This window comes from Balaenoptera acutorostrata, chromosome 1, assembly GCF_949987535.1.
Source record: "Balaenoptera acutorostrata chromosome 1, mBalAcu1.1, whole genome shotgun sequence".
NCBI classification, from domain to species: domain Eukaryota; kingdom Metazoa; phylum Chordata; class Mammalia; order Artiodactyla; family Balaenopteridae; genus Balaenoptera; species Balaenoptera acutorostrata.
Window position 1 is genome coordinate 163,674,189 of NC_080064.1, and position 19,485 is coordinate 163,693,673.

Consider the following 19,485-nt stretch of genomic DNA (forward strand, 5'->3'; position numbering starts at 1 on the left):
GATCTTAAAAGCATTAAAAAAGAAAATGTACCACCTTCAAAGGAATGACAGACTGACAGCAATTTTCTCAACAGCAAAAACCAAAGCCAAGAGACAATGGAATAATATCTTCTAAATGCTGAGGGAAAATCACATCACAGTCATCCTAGAATTGTCCACCTAGCAAAAATACCTCCACTCATGAGAGTGAAATAAAAACATTTTTAGAGAAACAGAAACCAAGTCTACTACCAATAGACCTAAGCCAGAAGAACTTTAAAATATGCACTCCAGGAAGAAGGGAAATAATCTTGGAAGAAAAGTCTGAGTTGCAAAAAAGTAAAGAAGTAGGCAAATATTAATATTGTCCATAAAATAATATTAACATCTAATTTCCATAACTTAGAAATAAAAATGTTTAAGAAGACATAATGAAAATACTCAGGATAATAGTATAAAAGTTGAAAGAGGAAATTGTTGTGTGATTTGCTAGGAGGGTTGAGGTACTATTGTTAGTGTTTAGTAGTTTTGCATGGTATAATTTCAAAGGTAACCATCAGAGAACAGAAAGAGAGTACAGCATCACTTCCAAACGAGTAGAAGGAAAAATGGAATGAGAAAGCCAATAAAAATGGAAAGTTTTAATAGTCAAGAAGAGAAAAATAGGCAGAGGGAAAAATAAATAGGAAGCAGAAGGTAACAGCATAGTGGAAAGACAGACAAATATTGCATCATGTTAATGAAACAGGACTAAACTCACCACACAATGGACCGAGATAGTCACACTAGATATTTTAAAACATTCAGCCATGTGCTATTCACAGGGGACACATTCAAACATAAGGACAGGGAAAAGTTGGAAGTGAAAGATTTATGAAGCAAATATTAACCAAAAGAAAGATTTCTACTGTCAGAAAAGGTAGGCTTTAATACAGAAAAGCGTTATATAGATAGGGCCTCTGTGCAATAACAAAATGTTTGATACATCTGAAAGATAAAACAATTCTAAAAAGTCTTATGTTACATGTAATGCAAAATTGATAGAGTACATAGGGAAATTAAACTCATCATCAGAGTGGGCAATGTTCAAGGTACATCTTTTATTTATTGATAGGACAAAAAATTAGTAAAAATATAAAAATGCAATTATCGTTTGATTTATCAAACATATATAGATTCCATATGACAATATTTACAAAGACTAACCATGGAATAGAAGAAGGGTTAAAATTTTCAAATATCCCTTATCATATGGACCAAGTTTTCCAACCACAGTGCAATTAATTTAGACCTCAAAAACATATGCTTAGAACTTTTAAATCTCACTTTTAAATACCTTTTGGATAAAAGACCCCGAGAAATTTAAATATATTTAGAACTAAACAATAATGAAAATACAACATACCAAGGCTTCTGGAATGCAATAAAAAAGATACTATGAGAGAAATGAGAGAAATGTAGAGACTTAAATGCTTATTCGTATAAGAGAGGCAAGGCTGAAAATTAATGAGCTAAGTACCCAACTTAAGAAATTAGAAAAAGAACAACAGAATAAATTTAAAGAAAAATAACTTTAGGTGTCGAAATTAATGAAATAGAAAACAAAGATTTACAAAAACCTAAAGTTGGTTCTTAGAAAACGCGAATAAAATAGGCAAGCCTCTAGGAGAATTGTGCAAGAAAGAGAAATGCACAAATAATATTAACAATAAAAAGGGATATAATGAGAGATCCATCAGAGACTAAGAAGATAAGAGAGTACTATAAAAAACTACATGCCAAAGAATGCATAAAGATGCATTAACTTAGAAGAAATGAGCACATTCTTTGAAAAATAACCAACTCAAATAGAAATAGCTCATAACCATCAAAACAAGTGAATCAATTGTTTAATTTTCCTACAAATAATCACCAGGCACAGATGATTTTACAAGTAAATTCTACCAAGTGTTCATGGAACATATCATTCTAATATTATGCAAATTCTTTGAAGAAAAAAGAAAAAGAATATTCCCTAATTCAGTCTATGAGTCCACTCTACCTTTGATGCTAAAACTGGAAAAATATAATAAAGAAAAATCATAGGGAAACTTCATTTAGGAACATAAAGAGAGTAATCCTACACAAATATTAGCAAAATAAATCCTGCACTTTATGAAAAAAAATAACACATCATGACTCAGCTGAGTTTATTCCAGGAATGTAAGGTTTAACTTCAGAAAATCTGTAATTATCTTTCACACCATTAGCATTACAAGAACAAAACAATATGGTTATTTCAAAAGACAGAGAAAACACATTCGATGAAATTCAAAATATCTATTTATGATTTAAAAAATTAACTAGCTCAGAATCGAAAGGGATTTCCTTAATCTGATAAGGGAAGTCTAACCAAAACCTACACAAAATTATTTTTAATGGTGAAACAGTGAAGGCTTTTAAAATCAGGAAGAAAAAAGAAAAGAAAGAAAACATATAAGGTTTGGAAAGGGGAAAAAAAAACTTAAAATTCTCATTATCCACAGATGATATGTTGTCTATATAGATTCTTTTATCTACAACCTTAAAAGTTTATATATGCATAATACAGCTTTGTGTAATAGCCAAGAAAAAGAAACAATTCAAAGTCCATCAATAATAGAATGGATACATAAACTGAAGCGTAGTCACACAACGGAATTCTGTACGGCCAAGAGCATACCAATGATCAACAGACATACTCAACAACATGGGTGAATCTCACAAACTTGATGTTGAGTGAAAGAAGCCAGACACCAAAGAGCACACACTGCATGATGCCATTTACATAAAGTACAAATACAGAAGGACTCACCTCTGCTGTGGAAGTCAGGAGAGTGGCTCCCCTTGGGCGGGGGGCTAGCGGCTGGAAGGGGCCCAGGGATGCAGTGTGCAGTAAGGAGGGAAAGCGTGGGATGTGGAGCCAAACGGTGTGGGGTTTAAATGCCGGCTCTGCCACTCACCAGCTGACAGACTGTCCACGCGGGACGTAACCACTGTGAGACTCAGTTTCCCCCACTGGAAAATGGGCATAAGGATGGTCCCCACCTCACTGGATTGCTATGAGATGAACAAGATAATGTATGTGAAGTCTGTGGCTCAGGAAGTTCTGGAAAGTGATAGCTATGGTTGTTGTCAGTCTTGTTCTTCTTCCTGGACTCCTCCACTAGGAACCTAGTGATTCCTGGGGGTAAAACACAAAAAACAGAGTTTTCCCTTAGCAGATGGCTTTTGATTTCAAGATGTTTCCTTCAGAGACGCTTTGGGGACCCTCCAGACCCCAGATATGTCCTCTTCAGTCGACACAGGTGTTGCTTTGTCCTTAGAACTCCTGCTGAGGTCACAGGCACCAAATGTCAAATGGTAAATTCTGCAAGGGGAGGGGGTGAGATACTAAATCAACTGCTTACTTAACTGCACTTCTTACAAATCTCAGACCAGCAAAACACATCTCTCATTCTTACCTTTATGGTCAGAGCTGCTTGAGTCTAAGGGCATTTTGGTTTGGAGGCTGTGTTTGGAAAACCTTCTGGTACCACTCTATCTGGGACTAGTCAGGCAGCCTCCCACCCCACCCTCGCCCGGGCATGCACCGCCATTTATCATGAAAAGAATGCAGCACCTGCTTCCCCCGCTAAATTTCCTGCTTTTTGTAAAAGCTTCTAAAATAGATTTTGAATTGTACGGTTTTCATAAATGCTGTTTTTGCAAAGTGTTTCTTGAATAATTATTTGTGCTTAGTGTTTGAAAAATAACTTTGCTCAAAGAGAAGGAAGATAATGTGTCTAGTGACTATAACATTAATGGGAGCACCCCTGAGCCAAGTTGAAGGAGATGGAGATGAGACACGTGGATAATCAACATTTGAGCTCCTGGAAGGGAGCCATAAACAAGTGGCAGACTTCCGTGGAGCTTCATCGATTCGTGTTCACTGAGCCTCATTCATTAGGGCAGTTGGGAAGCAGCAGGTGTACACACGTGTGCACATGTGTGTATTCCAAGGGGTGTAAGGACGAGAGATTGGTCCAAGCATCCTACCAATGTGACTTCTGCTTCATCCCAAGATGAGTCAGAGGCTTTCAAAGTATTGAAGAAAATAGGAAACGCTCCCCTAGTTCATGACGTAAAGCAGGAAGAAGCTTGAAGTGGGGCAGGCTGGGTTCCGGGTGCTGCACAAAAGCCCCAAATAAAAACAGAGCCTTTTCAGCCCAGAAAGAAAGCCACCTTGTCCGCTGCCCAGGCTGGAAAAGACACGGTCCAGAACATTTATTCTGCCATGCTTCAGTCTTTCAGGCAGAAAAAGCCCTGGCAGGAGTTGATTTTGCAAGTTGAACAGAGAAGACTCGTCTTTGGAGTGGAGGGGATCAAATGATACTAGATGTGAAAGCACTTTGGAAAGTTAAAGGGATTATACAAAGGTAAGAGATCATTGTTATTAGTGGTGTGTTTGCTGAGAAGATGCCAGAATATGTCTTCTCCATAGATGATCACGACACCGCAAGGGCCAGTCGTGTCAGAGTGAGGATGGCGTCAAGTCAGGTGCCAGGAGGTGGGCCGTCAAGTGCAGCCCTACCGCTGATGAACCGCTAACTAAAAGCAAGCCCTTCGCCTCTCTGGCCTTGAGTTTCTATATCTGTAAATGGGGCATAATAATAACACCCTGCTCAGCGGGGTGTGGGAGGCCACATAGGTAAACGTGCCCAGCGTGTGAAAGCCCTCAAAAAACCAGCTATTGTTTACTGAGCTCTTATTCTGGGCCAGACACCACGCTGAGTGCTTTTTGTCTAGTCTCCCATTAATCTTTACGAGAAACCCATGCGGTAAGAATGGTTATTCTCCATGTATGATGAGACACGGAGGCTCCTTGTGGATGGAGGCCCTGAAAGGTCCTACTGGGTGCCCGAAACCCATAAGTGACAAGATCAAAACCCAAACACAAAACCCTGTGGTGCCAGCCCCAAGCTCTGTTCACTCTCTCCCATTTTTCCCCAATAAATGTTACTTGAATCTCAACTAGGTTGTCCATCTTTTGAAGGCAGGTCCTGTTTGTACTTCCTGAACTCTCATCCCGGAGCATCTGTTCTGGTATTGACTGCCATTAAATATTTACTGAAATTGAAATGTAATAGCTCTGTGGGAAGGTCCCTGCTGGCCCGGTCAGGCTCTGACAGCTGTTCTGTGACTCCACGTGACTCCCTGATCCAGGAGGGATGACCTCTGCACAGGGGAGCTCAGAGACCATCATACACACAGCTTCCAAGGGCAGGTGATCAGACAACTGTGCCCGTCACCACCCTGAAAAGAGGGACCCAGATCAGGTAGCCTCTGGTGGCCAGGCAGGTGTCTGAGGCCCTGGGGACATCCTCCAGCCCAGCTGTAGGAGTGCAGGTTGGCTTATCTCAAAGCTTCCCAAAAATCACTTCAGAAGTAACATTCGAGCTGTCCCGCATTGTAAATCTTCGAAAAGATTTCTTCGAAAGCCTGACGTAAAGACTGTATTGTAGGAAACACTGCATCACCATCAACTTCCAAGTGAAAACTGCTAAAGTGTACACAGTGGACAATGCACCCAGCATTTCAAATTAAGGCTTTCTAACGTAGCATTTCTTCACTCTCACAGACAGATGCACACGGCCTGATTTGATATGATACCCAAATATAACCAAAGTGTAATTTTAGGAAACTAAATTAAACTAAACCAAAGTGTAATTTATTTTTGAGTCGATGATAATACCACTGTAAATTTTCTTTAGGATAACTCCTTCTCGTGCCAGAGATAATAATGTTCCGGTCTTCAATTAAATGAAAGATTGAGTATTTCCTAGGGAGCTACTTGGTAGATGTGGTGAAGCCGCTTCCCTCGTGCTGCCACGTCTCCTCATTTTCCGTCTTTCTTGGGTGCTCTCCTTTCGTGCATTCGTCCCTCTTTGCGAGTGCCTCGTTCAGAGTTAGTCCCCTCGGGTGTACATAAGTCTGGAGGAGGAGGACCGGTCCTCTGCCATTCAGAACCCAGGGGAGCACCCAGGAATGAGCAGGAGACAACCAAACTGTGCTGACGAGCATGGGCGGCTGGCAGGTGGGGCAGCGCACCAGTTTGGCACTATGCTCTGCATCCAAGCAAGCCCCGCCCCTAGTGCACCGAGTCTCATTTTTCAGGGACTGTTTGCCAGGCTGCAAGTGCTGTGTGGATTGGAATTCCAGTGTCCCATGGCCTCTCCAGCCTCTGACATCGAACTGGCTTTTGTCTTGACCTGCTCATATAAGATCTTGGGCTCCCACAAAGTCGCCTCTGGAAGTACCCAGAGTAGGTGCCCCTCCCCACCGTCATGCCTGTGGGCCATGTTCTGCCTCTGTCCCGCTCCCGTCCTCCTGAAAACCCGCGTGAGAGTCACTGGCACTACCCACGTGAGACCCCAGTGTCCCCATCTTCCTGCACAGCCACTGCTGCCAGGTTGTATGGTCCTACAGCACAGGGTGCCGTGTGCCCAGAATATTAAACTCCCCTGTCCCCCACTGTGAGCCCTGCTTTGTCCTAGGGACACACATGCCTGCCGCTCACATTCTTAGATTCATGGTGTCTCACACAAGACAGTTCCTTCAATCCCTGCCTGCTGCCCTCCACACCCTGCCCCTCATCAGAGGCCAGCACGAATCCCCCACCACACACAGAGCCCCAGTGCAGTTCAGTTCTTGTGTACTGACTCCTTCTGCCAGCCCCCAGCTCACCAGACCGGCCTGGACACGTTTGCTGTCAGTGAGGGCTCAAGGAAGGACACCCACTGTGGGAATACATCGGGGTTTTTTAGTTAACATGCTGTTTTGTTTTCAAAAACTGAGATAGATAGATAGATAGATAGATAGATAGATAGATAGATAGATAGACAGATAGATAGATACGTGAGAAAGTTCTTCCTTACAGTAGAAAACCAACAAATAAATGTGAAAGGAATAATGGATTTAGAAAACCGGCACCTGGCAACCATCATCATAATGATAGATTCAGGCCAGAATCATCAATGGATGCTAAAATTAGTGGGTGAAATTTAGAGGAGTATATAGACCAACTCAAAGTACCTCCCCCCAAGATTCTTATTAATTACAAAGTAACCTTACAGAAGGGAAAATTAAGTCACTTTACCGTGGAAAAATCTGGCCCATCCCCCCTTAACCAAATGATCAAAGCTAACATCACTGGTGATGAAACAAAGAGACAGCAGCACGTGCCTCCTGATACGGTGCCCTGAGAAAAACCCAGCACCACAGCTTTGGTGTTACTGCCCAGAGCATACGACCTGAATGCAATCACAAAGAAACATCAGACAAGCCCGAAGGAAGGGTCATTCTACAACCTAAGTGGCCTGCGCTATGAAAAAATGTCAATATCATGAATGCAAAGAGATACTCAATAACTGTCCAAAATTAAAGCAGACTAAAGTGATGCAACAACTGAATAATATAGTCCTGGGTTTTCTTTTGCTATAAAGGACTTTATAGGAAAATTGATGACAACTGAATAAAGTCTGCAGGTTAGGGAATAGTATTGTATCAGTCTTACCCTGTATCAGTATATGTGGTGAGAGAGAAAATGATAAAACCAATATAGTAGAATGTTAACATTTGGGGTACAGGCAGACTTTGTGTATTGGGCTTTATTGTACTTCACAGATAACTGTGCTTTTTACACATTGAAGGTTTGTGGCAACCCCGTGTCAAGCACGTCTATCGGCGCCATTTTTCCAACAGCATTTGCTCACTTCGTGTCTCTGTGTCACGTTATGGTAATTCTCGCAGTATTTCAAACTTTTTCATCATTATTATATTCGTTACAGTGATTGTGATCAGTGATCTTTCATGTTACTATTGCGAGAAGATTATGAAGGCTCAGGTGATGGTTAGCATTCTTAACAATAAAGTATTTTTTAATTAAGTTATATATGCTCTCTTAGTCATGCTATTGCACACTTAATAGACTATAGTGTAAACATAACTTTGATGTGCACTAGGAAACCACAAAACTTAGAGTGTCTCACTTTCTTTGATATTCTTTTTTCTGGAACCAAACCTGCAATATTTTTGAGGTCTGCCTTATTTGAGTGTAATTCTTTGCCCTAGCCTTGTAACTGCTCTGTAAATTGAAGTTAGGTCATCATTTATTTTTTTTAAATCTGAGTTTTTCTTTGAAATTTCTGAAGGCATGTTTGTATGTTGCCAAACCAGGGTGGTGGGAGAAATAGTTGCTGTTTTCCCAGCAATAGCTAAATCCAGTCTTCTCCTTGGCTTTAAGGGCACAGCTGGTTTCCAGGTCTTTGCAAACAGAGAATCATCACTGTTACCTGAATTTAAACCAGTTCTAAACCTTTTCATGGCTGTTTCAAAATAGCTTAGAAAAAATTGGTGGGGAAATGGGATGGGCGTGGGGTAAGGAGGGCTGCATTTCTAAAAGGACGCATACCCTGTACACCCTGAGCCCCCCGTAGGGTTGTCTGCTTGGCTTCTGAGAGGGAAAAGCTGCAAGGTCAACGCAAGACCCTCCTTCCCCTTCATGCCAGGGGCCAAGAGCTCCACGTCCACAGATTCCTGCAAGCCTGCTCATGACTCAGGTCTCAGAGCTGATTTCTTATAGTCCTAAAAATAATTCAAAACTAGCCCAAAGCTACTCACACATCAGACAACCTGAGGGCACTCTTGCTGGCATCAGGAAACTCAGAGACCTAATTAAACTCTTCTTCCCCTCCCCTCCCTGGGAGCACAGACTAGGGGAGAGCAAATCACAATGGTCAGATCCACGTGGGTGTCCCCTGAGGGGAGGGGGTGACCTCAAATCCCAGCAGAAAAGCAAAGAAGGTGGGAAGACTGTGGGATCCTGGGCTGCCTAAGGCTGGTTTCCAAGAAAGATGTGTCCCTGCTGCTTCTCTCTTTTGTTCAGGGGCCCGCCAGCCCTCTGACAACCGCCCATATGTCCAGCTGGGGCAGTCCCACTAGGAGAAAAGAGACCTAGATATCTGTGCTAGAGACGGGCTTCAGAGCAGTATGTGGGCCGTGGCAACTGGAAAAGACTATTTTCAGTTGAATCTGCACCCATCTACCATTCCCCTCCTATGTGGGAGGGACTGATATAAACCAGGGACGGGACAGTTCTCCCAAGCTTAGTTAGGATGTGACCTCAGGGTTGGGCAGGAGGAAGTTATAGGACTAGAGTCCCCACCTCAACCCCTCCTCCCCACTGTCACGTACCCTGAGTGAACAGGAAGTGTTTATACACCTGGCAGGTATGCAAGAACACTTCTTAGTTTTGAATCAAATAAATAACATCGAGGCGACATTCAGTGTTCATTGTCTACCTTCCTCATTCCAGGCACGATGCTAATCGCTCCAGGAGATGATCTCTTTTCGTCCTCCCAACCGTCTATGTGGTAGGTATTATTAGTCCCATTTGAGAGTTGAGGAAACTGAAGCTGAGAGAGGCAATTTCCCAAGTCACCTTTGAGAAAGTGGAAGAGCAGTTAAGTTTGCAGTCAAACAGGGAAGCAAAACAACCACATGAAATATTAAACAGCAGTAAAAGAGCTCTTTGGAGAAGGGTTTCACCCTAGACTTTGTCCATGACCTCACCAGTTTCAAGGCTTCAGTCCTCTCCATGCAAAGCCCCCTAAGCCTGTAGCTCCAGGTCCGGCCTCTCTCCTGTGCTACAAAAATTCCCTAAATGCTTGCTGTCTGCTTGCTGTCTCCTCCAGGTTGCCCTCTCTGGAGCTCACACTCAGCCTGGCCAAAACTAAGCTCACCATCACTTCTATGTTCATCCCAGACTAACTCCTCATCCGATGTGTCTATTTCTGGGCAGTGACACCATCTCCTAAAGACAAAGGTTTGAAATCTTGAGCTTTCCATCACTGTTCCGTTATATGCTGTCTGAAATACTTTTTTCTCATTTTCCTTCCTCTCCCATACCTGCAGCTCTTCTTTCACCTATCCTCCCTCACCCATCTAAGGAAATCTGGGCTCTCTTTTAGCAGAAAAATATGATAGAACTCCTTCCTCATCTATCCACCAGTGCCTAAGAATGATTTTTTGAAAGTTGATCAGTCAGAAAAAGGAATGTCAAATCCTGGACGCTCACTTTACCTAGATCCAATTTTAATGATTCACGTACATACCTTTATTATCTAACAAAATGGAACGAGGACACTCAGCGTGAAGAAAAAAACATTTTTTTTTAGACTCTACCAAGCCTTGTGCCAGGTGCTTTCACATACATTATCTAACTTAATTCTTATAACAACTCTGCAAGGTAGATACGATAAAACTCACTTTATAGACAAGTTCAAAATCAAGCTCAAAGGGTGGGAGGGAGGGAGACGCAAGAGGGAAGAGATATGGGGATATATGTATATGCATAGCTGATTCACTTTGTTTTAAAGCAGAAACTAACACACCATTGTAAAGCAATTATACTCCAATAAAGATGTTAAAAATTAATTAATTAATTCAAAAAAAATCAAGCTCAAAGAAGCTGAATAACATGCTCAAATCATACACCTAGTGAGTCTAGAAGCCTTTCTCTTCTCTTTTACAATCTCTCCCTAAGTGATCTCACCCAGATTTAAAATATCATCCATAAGCTGATAATTTCCAGCTTCATGTCTACAACTCTGTGTTCTGGACCTCTTACATCCCCCCTTAAATGGCTAATCCACCTAGATAAATTAACATGTCCAAAACCCAAGTCTTGGATTTTCCCCTCCCCCACTAAAATAGTTTCTCCAAGGCTACTGAAACTTCTGCCTCATCCCTACCACTCTCTCCCTTGCCCTCCAAGCTCCAGTAACACAGGCTGATTTGGTATGACTTAAACATGTTAATCTTATTCTTGCTACAAAGAGTATGTACTTACAAGGAATATCCTTCCCCCAAATCTTCCTTCTAGCTTTTTCCTTCACAACTCAGATCTCTCACTTCCTCAGAGAGTTTCCCTAATCGTCTAGCTCAAGTAACCTGTTGGTCCCACCACTCTCTATCCCATCATTCTATTTTCTCCATAGTACATATCAGTACATATGTGAAATTAATTTTTAAAAATATGTTAGTTGGTTCTCTCCCCAGACCAGATAGTAAGCTCCATGAAGGCAGACACTTTATTTCTTATATCCCAGTTCCTAGTATAATACCTGACACAAAATGGGTGCTCAATAAATATATGTTGAATCAAAGAATGAAAGAGTTTCAGAATAAGAATTGAACACAGCCTTGTGTAAATGCAAACCTCATGCTGGATGAAGGTTGAGTGATGGTTACTTGTCTTGGAAATCACAAGATGAGGCAAGTTCCTAGGTGTGCATCAACTTCATTAAACCCTTTGTAGCCAGTTTGATCCCAAATAAGCTAAGGTCAGTGGTGGGTAAGAAGCAGGGGCCTGGGGGCTTCCATGGTGTTCCATAGTCAGTGCCCCCTTGAATGATCCATGCTTCCATCTCCATGCCAGGATGGCTATTGTGACATGGATTCAAACCTCTAATTTCACCCTGAGGTAGACACTACTAGCTGCCTTCCCAATAGGCATTTCCATCTCCCTAATGCCAAGAGTAATTCATGCACCTACCATTAGCTTGTCATGTGCTTTGGGGAAAGCTGGATACATCCTTAATCCCAAGGGTCTATATGAGTCTAAGCCAGTCATGGTGGTCCCATTCCCCTTGCCTGTGACCGGTTTAGGCATGAACATGGTATGCGGTCCTGGCTAAGGACACATGAGGGGAAATCTGTGTGGGGCTTCTGTGAAAGATTCCTTCACTTGCCCAAGAGAGACACAAGGAAAGATAGTTGCTTTTCTTCCACAAGAGTAATTGTGTTATTGTGTCTGGGTGTGGCACAGTGGAGCTAAGGCAGTCATCATGAGCTCACAACAAAGCTCATGTGTTGAAAAGGGCAGAATAGAAGTATGGACAGAAACTGGGGCCTTGATGCTAGATGAGCCACTGAATTAACCAACCCCTGCAGCACCCTGCCTCGAGATCTCTTTTTATGGGCGATGATAAGGACAATGGTCTTTACTGTCCAAACCATTCTGAGTTGAGGTTTCTGTTTCTTTCAGCCAAAAGCAGGCTCAAGGAGCCATGCCCTGATGAGACTTTGTCGATCTACTTCTTGGCTCTGTTTCAGGCCTACATCAGTCAAAGTCAAATTGTTGCTGCCTTTAGCAACAATTGGTCACATCTGGTCCTCGGTCCTGAACTAGCCTCACTATGTGGAATCCTTCCAGATCGAGAAGAGCCACATGAAATAAATAATATTTTTGACATATTTATTGCACTTTGCATTTTATAGAGGTTTCAGTATTTCCTTCTACATGCTTCAGCATCTAGTATGTGCCAAGCCTGGCACAAGCAGCGTGATACAGCTGTGAAGGCAACAGACAAGATCTGCGTCCTCATGAAGCCTACAAGGAAACAAGTACAATAATTTCAGATTGTGGTGAGTGACGTGCAGGAAATAGATAAGGCAATGAAACAGAGAGTAACCAGCCAACTGCAGTAGGAAGACTTCTTAAGACCTGATGGTCAGGGAAGGCCTCTTTGAAGAGGTGACCTTTTCTCAGTTGTAACTTGCATCTATTTTTTCTATTATTGAAAAATGTACATAACATAAAATTTACCATTTTAACCATTTTTAGTGTATAGTTCAGTAGCATTAAGTACATTCACATTGCTATTCAACTATCATTACCTTCCATCTCCAGAATTTTTCATCATCCCAAACCTAAATTCCATATCCATTGAACACTAACTCCCCACTCCTCTCTCCCCCCAGCCCCAATGACCACCATTATGCTTTCTGCCTATGAATTTGACTACTCTTGGTACCTCACAGAATTAAAATCATACAATATTTGTCATTTGTGGCTGGCTTATTTCACTCAGCATATGTCCTCAAGCTTCATCCATGTTGAAGCATGCATCAGAATCTCCCTCCTTTTTAAGGCCAAATGATATTTCATTGTATGGATACACCATTTTGTTGATCCATTCATCCACTGATGAACGCTTCAGTTCAAGAAGGTGACGTTTGAAATGAGAGCTAAAGAATGAAAAGAACCAGCCATCCAAACCCAAAGAACGTACAACGCTGAGAGTGGACCATAGTGTAAACTGTGGACTTTCAGTGGTTATGATGTGTTCGCATAGGTTCATCATTGTAACAAATGTACCACTCTGGTGGGCGATGTTGATAATGGGGAAAACTGTACATGTGTGGGCACAGGGGGTATATGGGCAATCTTTGTACCACCCCCTCAATTTTGCTATGAACCTAAAACTGCTCTAAAAATATAAAGTCTTAACATAAAAAAAAAAAAGAGCCAGTCACAGGAATTGCCAAGGGACTGGTTTCTCGGCAGATGGGGCAGCAAAGATAAAGGCTGGGAAACTTCTAATCTTTCCTGAAGACTCAACTCCAATGCCAGCCCCTCTGCAGTTTTCTCTCACATCCCTGAGCAGCCGGTCACTCCCTGTCTGTGCTTACAAGGACTTTTACCTGTATTTATCCCATCGCACCGTTGTCTCTCCTACCAGGCTATGGTTCCATCACCCTTCCGAACACACATTTTTTTTTTTTCCAAAAGCTGCAAACAACTGCAAAACGGTGAACTTGAGCTGCCAACAAACTGTGAAAATGATGGATTTGAGTTTCTCTTTACTTTCAGCCCCATAAGGCGGAGGAGATAAGGAACACGATGAAACAGCAAATGCAGGCGGAGGAGGAAAAGAAGCAAAGGACCTGCGTCCTCTCCTAGCTAAGCCTTGAATTTAGAGCCGCAGCTTCCTGGAGCGGGGAGGGATATTGCAGATCCTGTAATACAAGGTGTTTGCTTTGTTGTGGGGTGAAATGTTTTGTGCAAGCTTCCTGGACGGACACGGAGAGGCTGGGAGAACAGCAGGCTCTTAGCAGTCCTGAGAGGTGGTTAAAGCAAGTTTTCAGTGCCCCTCTGTATCCTCCTGGTGTCCCATCGGCTGGAGGACTTCACATTATTCCACGCTTGGTGGGCTTCTGGGGCAAAGGGGTCCTTGCAGGGCCCCCTCAGCTCATACCTGCAAGGGCTGCAAACAGCCCTGGGTGACTTGCTGTGAATCTTTGCTAACAGGAAGGAAAATGGCGGTTACTCCCATTGCCCCAAAGATCCTGGGTCCCAGAGAGAGAGAGAGAGAGACTTGGTCTTACTCCAGAGGATGCCATCCCATCAGCTGGGAGAGGGTCGCTGGTGGTGCAGAGGCCCCAGGTGCACTCTAGCGGTTGGTGGGTGGGCAGACCATCCTGAAACTGGCTGTTCAGAGGTGGCCCCTGTGCTTTGCTCGTCCACATGGCCTTGAACTTGTCAGAGCTGCCACTGCGCTTTGCATGAACTTGCCCTCTACAGCCCAAGCCATCCTTCTCTGACTCTCTGTCACAAAGCTGATTAACATTCTCTCTCGGAATAATTCCCAGGCCCCTCAATCCCTTTCAAAAGCTATTTTCTCCCTTTACATGGAGCACAATTTTGTGGGGACAGAGGATATCGAATAATGCGAATGCTGAATTCTCAGAAAATGGCCAGACGTTAGATTGGTATGTATGCATCCCTCACATAGAAACAGGAAGATGTTCGTCTTTTGTTTATTGACTAGGCAATCAAAAAATTACTCAGAGTCTATTGTGTGCTACGAACTAGGCATTTTGGAAGAGACGGCACAGCCTGACATGGTCCTGGCCATTCACAGAATTATCAACCTGCTGAGAATGACTAGCACATGTGAGAAAATGAGAGAGAAACTGAATGCTATTGTGTGTGGCCCTAACCCTTTGTGCGTAATTACAGGCTGCCATCCATCCCTGGGAAACACACCCTTTCTATAGGATGGGTCTCCCTCGGAGTATTTTTCAAGGTGAACGAGGCACTGTTCTTCCGAATGTGGCATTCCTGCCAAACTCTCTAGCATATTTGTCATCTGAATAAATCTGATCAACAAATGACACTCTATACTCCTTGGAGCAAACACCAAGTACGGATGCTGCATGTGGACCCTGAAGGCAGAGGGTCATCTCAGTGACAGCTCATTATCACATGACCTGGAAAGCCAAGGTTGCCCATGTCCCCGCCCCTCACCAGGCGGGGCCACGTCTCCTTGCCTGCAGGGATTCCCAGGGTGACGGCTCTGTGTCTGCGGCTATGGCCACACCAGGCACGACTGCCGATTGTTTCCCTGGGGCTGACCTCATACACCTCACACTTTTGTCCTCTGGGCTGCTGGGAATGCCCTTTGGGGTTTTCCCATCTGAGCTGCCATCTCTCTGCAGTGGCCCCTGCCCTTCCCCTCTTCCTCTCTTCCTGGGGGAATCACAAGGTTTAGGGAAAAGGTAGAAGCAATTCCTATCTAAAGAATTCCGCATTTGGCTCTTTGTTCCCCCTGTGATGGGGCTCAATCACAGCCACCACCTCTGTCCAGAGTTACAAGTGCAAAGGAACCCAGAGAAGGGAGAAGTCAGTGTGGAAAGAAAAGGGCTGGGAAGGCTGCCTGGAGGAGGCACCTGATTGTGTCTTTGACATATTGGCATGATTAGAAAGAGAGGGGGAGGGGAGACCCCAACAGGGTGAAGAACTGGGGCAGATCTGAGCAGGCTGGGGGTGGGGGCAAGCTGAGGGTGACACCAGGGGGCAGAAGGGCATGGAGGAGCCTGGTGAGTCCAGGGCAGAGGGCCAGGGGAGGAGGTGAATAAGGTCCACTCCCCAGCCAAGAGTGAGCACTTACTATGGGCAGACACTGTGCTAGGTCCTGGGGACAGAGCAAGGGACAAACAGACAAATCTAACTGCCCACCCCATTGGAATGTGACAGAGCTTATATCCTGGTGGGCAGAAGCATTCTAGGAGTAAAATAATAAGTAAATTGTATAGTATTTAGAACCCGATAAAGTGCTATGGAGGAGAATAAAGCAGGGAGAGTGAAAGGGAGAGCTGGAGAGGCTGAGGAGTATCAAAATGTAAATGCGATGGTTAGAGAAGGCCACACAGAGATAAGTGACATTTGAGCAAAACTATGAAGAAGTTGATGGAGTGAACCATGTGAGCAGCTGAAGGAAGAGTAACCCAGGCAGATGGACCAGCAAGTGCAAAGGCCCAGGGGTAGGAGCTAAATCCACATATCCACGGAATAGCAAAGGGACCAACACGGCTAGCGTGAAATGAACAAAGAGAGAATAGGAAATCAAGTTAAATAAGTCATGGGGAGGTGGATTGTGTAGGGCCTTGTAGACCCCTGGATGGGCTTTCTTTGCCTTTTTATTGTTCTCTGAGTGACATAAGGAGAGATTTAGCAGCTCTCTCTGATGGCTTGGTTGGCAAGAGTGGGGGCAAGCAGGGAGGTCAATTAGGAAAGAATGCAACAACCAAGGCAAGCGGTCATGATGGCGAGGACCAGTGTGGTGGCCGTGAAAGTGAGAAATGGTGGAGGCTGGGTGGTGGGTTTTTTTTTCCGGCCACATCGTGGCATGCAGGACCAAACCCATGCCCCCTGCAGTGGAAGCATGGGGTCCTAACCAATGGACCTCCAGGGAATTCCCCTGGGTGTGTTTTTAAAGTGGTCTCAACAAGCTGGCTGTAGCCGATGATATAGCCTGGGGTGTAAGAGAAAGAAAGCACTCCAGGAAGACGCCAAGGTTTTCCACCTGAGTAATTGGAAAGAAGGAGATTCAATTAATGGTGATAGTTACTTGGTTGGGGAGGGGAAAGGACCTGGTGGGAGGGGTGGAGTTTCAACTATAGAGACTCTGAGTTTGCCTTGCAGGCAACAGGAAGGATTTTAGTCTTTGTGATGAAATGAACGTTCCAGAAAGGCAAATCTGGCAGTAATATTTAAGAGGGGCTAGAGCAGAGAAAGACCTAAGATTAGGGACTCTGCTTTAATCTAGACATGAAGTGATATTTATGGGAATGAAAGTAGAAAATCTATGTAGAATGCAAATGTGCAATGGAGTCTTTTTTTGAGACCCACTAAAAACAGGCTGAACCTTCCCATGTCCCACAGTAGGTCCTATGCCCTCCCTGACGTTTCTGTGATTTCAAAACCTTATGTTTGTACAGCCATTTCTCACGCTGTCCTTTGAGCACCGATCTCGCTCTGTCTCACTTCTTGGAGCTGGTACCTTCTCTCTGACTTGGGAGGTGGGACATCCCCTTTTCTTGATTTTTCTCCCAAACTACTCACACAGGAAAGCAGGGGGTAGTCAGCTTTACTGAAGATTTGTAGGGTCATGATGGTGGCATGGGGTGTTGGGAGGTGACATTGTGCTCCTGCCCCCAGGAAGCTTAAGGACACCTTGTTCTTAAAAAGCTGCTCCACTGCATCTGTCTTAACAAGTGTTCTCACTGGTGTGAGTGACAGACCCCAAATGACAGCAGCTCAGACTCAAGATAGAGGCTCATTTCTCTCTCACGTGACAATGCCGAGGTCAGGAATCTGCTGTGCCCCCGGGGCTGGTGTGGCCTCCCGTGGTGCCAGGGCCCAGGATCCTGCTGTCTTCTCGCTCTGCCGTGTGTGGCCTCCATTCCCAAAGCCTTCTGACGGGGACAGCTGGCCTCTGGAAAGAGGAAGGTAAGAGCCCCACTCCTCCCTGGGAGGGAAGTTCCCCCAGGCTGCCCGGACCTCTTCCTCTTACAAACCACTGGGCAGAAGGAGGGTGACAGGTCGTATCTGGTTGCAAAGGGGGTGGGATTTACAGGTGGGATTTATTCTGGGAAGTCATGTACCCACTGAACATTTAGGGATTTTTTTTTTTTTTTTTTTTTTTTAACTAGAAGAATAGAGGAAACTGGAGGCTGTTGATAAGCCTCCTTCCTTGGAGCCAGTCTCACTTCCCGGGACTCCCTTCCCCAGCCCAACCACTCCACACTGACAGCCTTGCTTTCCAGCCAGACACACCCTTTCACTTGAATTCCTAAAACGACACTGTTTTCTCCTGAGAAGGACTTTGTGCCAGCCTCTTCAATTAATGCTTTTTCTCCCAACCCACAAAAGAACAGGCATTTGAAGAAAACAGCGACAGAACTTGGGATGAAGAAGAGAGAAAATTTAGGTCCCTGCCTTTGGAAACAGGAAAAATAGGAGTCACCCTATTGGAAATAAGGTCATGGGGAAGGAAGAGTGTAAATAAAAATAAAAAAACAAACTTACGGTTACCAAAGGGGAAGGGGGAGGGGGATAAATTAGGAGTATGGGGTTAACAGATACACACTACTGTATATAAAATAGATAAACAACAAGGACCTACTGTATAGTACAGGGAACTATATTCAATATCTTTTTTTTTAAATTAATTAATTAATTAATTTATTTTGGCTGTGTTGGGTCTTCGTTTCTGTGTGAGGGCTTTCTCTAGTTGCGGCAAGTGGGGGCCACTCTTCATCGCGGTGCGCGGGCCTCTCACTATCGCGGCGTCTCTTGTTGCGGAGCACAGGCTTCAGACGCACAGGCTCAGTAGTTGTGGCTCACGGGCCCAGTTGCTCCGCGGCATGTGGGATCTTCCCAGACCAGGGCTCGAACCCGTGTCCCCTGCATTGGCAGGCAGACTCTCAACCACTGCGCCACCAGGGAAGCCCTATTCAATATCTTATAATAACCTATAATGAGAAAGAATATGAAAAAGGAGATATATATATATATATATATATATATATATATATATATAACTGAATCACTTTGCTGTACACCAGAAACTAACACAACGTTATAAATCAACTGTACTTCAAAAATATATTTATATATATAGGTGGGGAAGTGGAATGGGGATGGGAAGCGAGTGCATTTCTAGAGGAACTGGTTATACAAGGTTTGGACATGATAAATTAAAGGTAAGGGTGGCATCAAGGTAAAAATATATTCCACATTCTTGAAAATGTAGAAGAAAATATCAGGTAAAAAGTCAAGCTGAAGGATGGATGTAATTTCTATATGCCTCAGTTTTCTCATCTGTAGAGTGGTGGTAATAATAGGACCTCTTAAATGATGTAGAGCGTGTAGCACAGGGCCTGCACACAGCGAGTGTGGGGTACGTATTAGCTGTTACTGCTTTCACTAGATGCAAGTCATCAGCTAGCAGGAGGCAGAATGTGCTCACCTAGAGGGATGTTTGAGAAAGAAAAGAGATGCAAATCTCTCCTTGGGGGTTAACCAAGGGGGAGGGAGGAAGAAAGAACAGAAGAGGGAGGAGAAGAGGCTGGGAAAGTGTGGGGCTGCTGAGGCTTTGAGAGGAGGGAGGGTCAGGAGTGGGTGATCTTTAGGTCAAACGCTGCAGTCAGACCTGGACGAGGGGGACTGAGGCAGAGACCCCGGGTTCAACAGGCAAGGCATCAGTACACTTTGCAAGGGAATTTCCTTGAGATATTAGACACAGCAGCCAAGACCACAGAGGATAAATGAAGAAGTGCTGGTATAAATGAAGGGCAAGGGCAGCGTAGATCTTACAT

The 19,485-nt window shown here is 44.0% G+C and overlaps 2 long non-coding RNA genes across 3 annotated transcripts; one reads left to right on the plus strand and one right to left on the minus strand.

Moving 5' to 3' along the window:
* Nucleotides 1–1,059: 1,059 nt before the first annotated feature.
* Nucleotides 1,060–9,478, minus strand: LOC102997261 (uncharacterized). The gene is made up of 2 exons (XR_451537.3): nucleotides 9,339–9,478; nucleotides 1,060–3,181 (listed from the first exon to the last, which is right to left on the minus strand). It is a non-coding gene; the product is annotated as an uncharacterized LOC102997261 (long non-coding RNA).
* LOC130707408 (uncharacterized) lies at nucleotides 3,266–12,884 on the plus strand. Of its 2 annotated transcripts, XR_009007297.1 has the most exons (5): nucleotides 3,266–4,415; nucleotides 7,689–7,775; nucleotides 9,353–9,410; nucleotides 9,732–9,862; nucleotides 12,086–12,884. It is a non-coding gene; the product is annotated as an uncharacterized LOC130707408 (long non-coding RNA). The 2 variants fall into 2 exon arrangements; XR_009007298.1 differs by lacking the exon at nucleotides 7,689–7,775.
* Nucleotides 12,885–19,485: the final 6,601 nt, after the last annotated feature.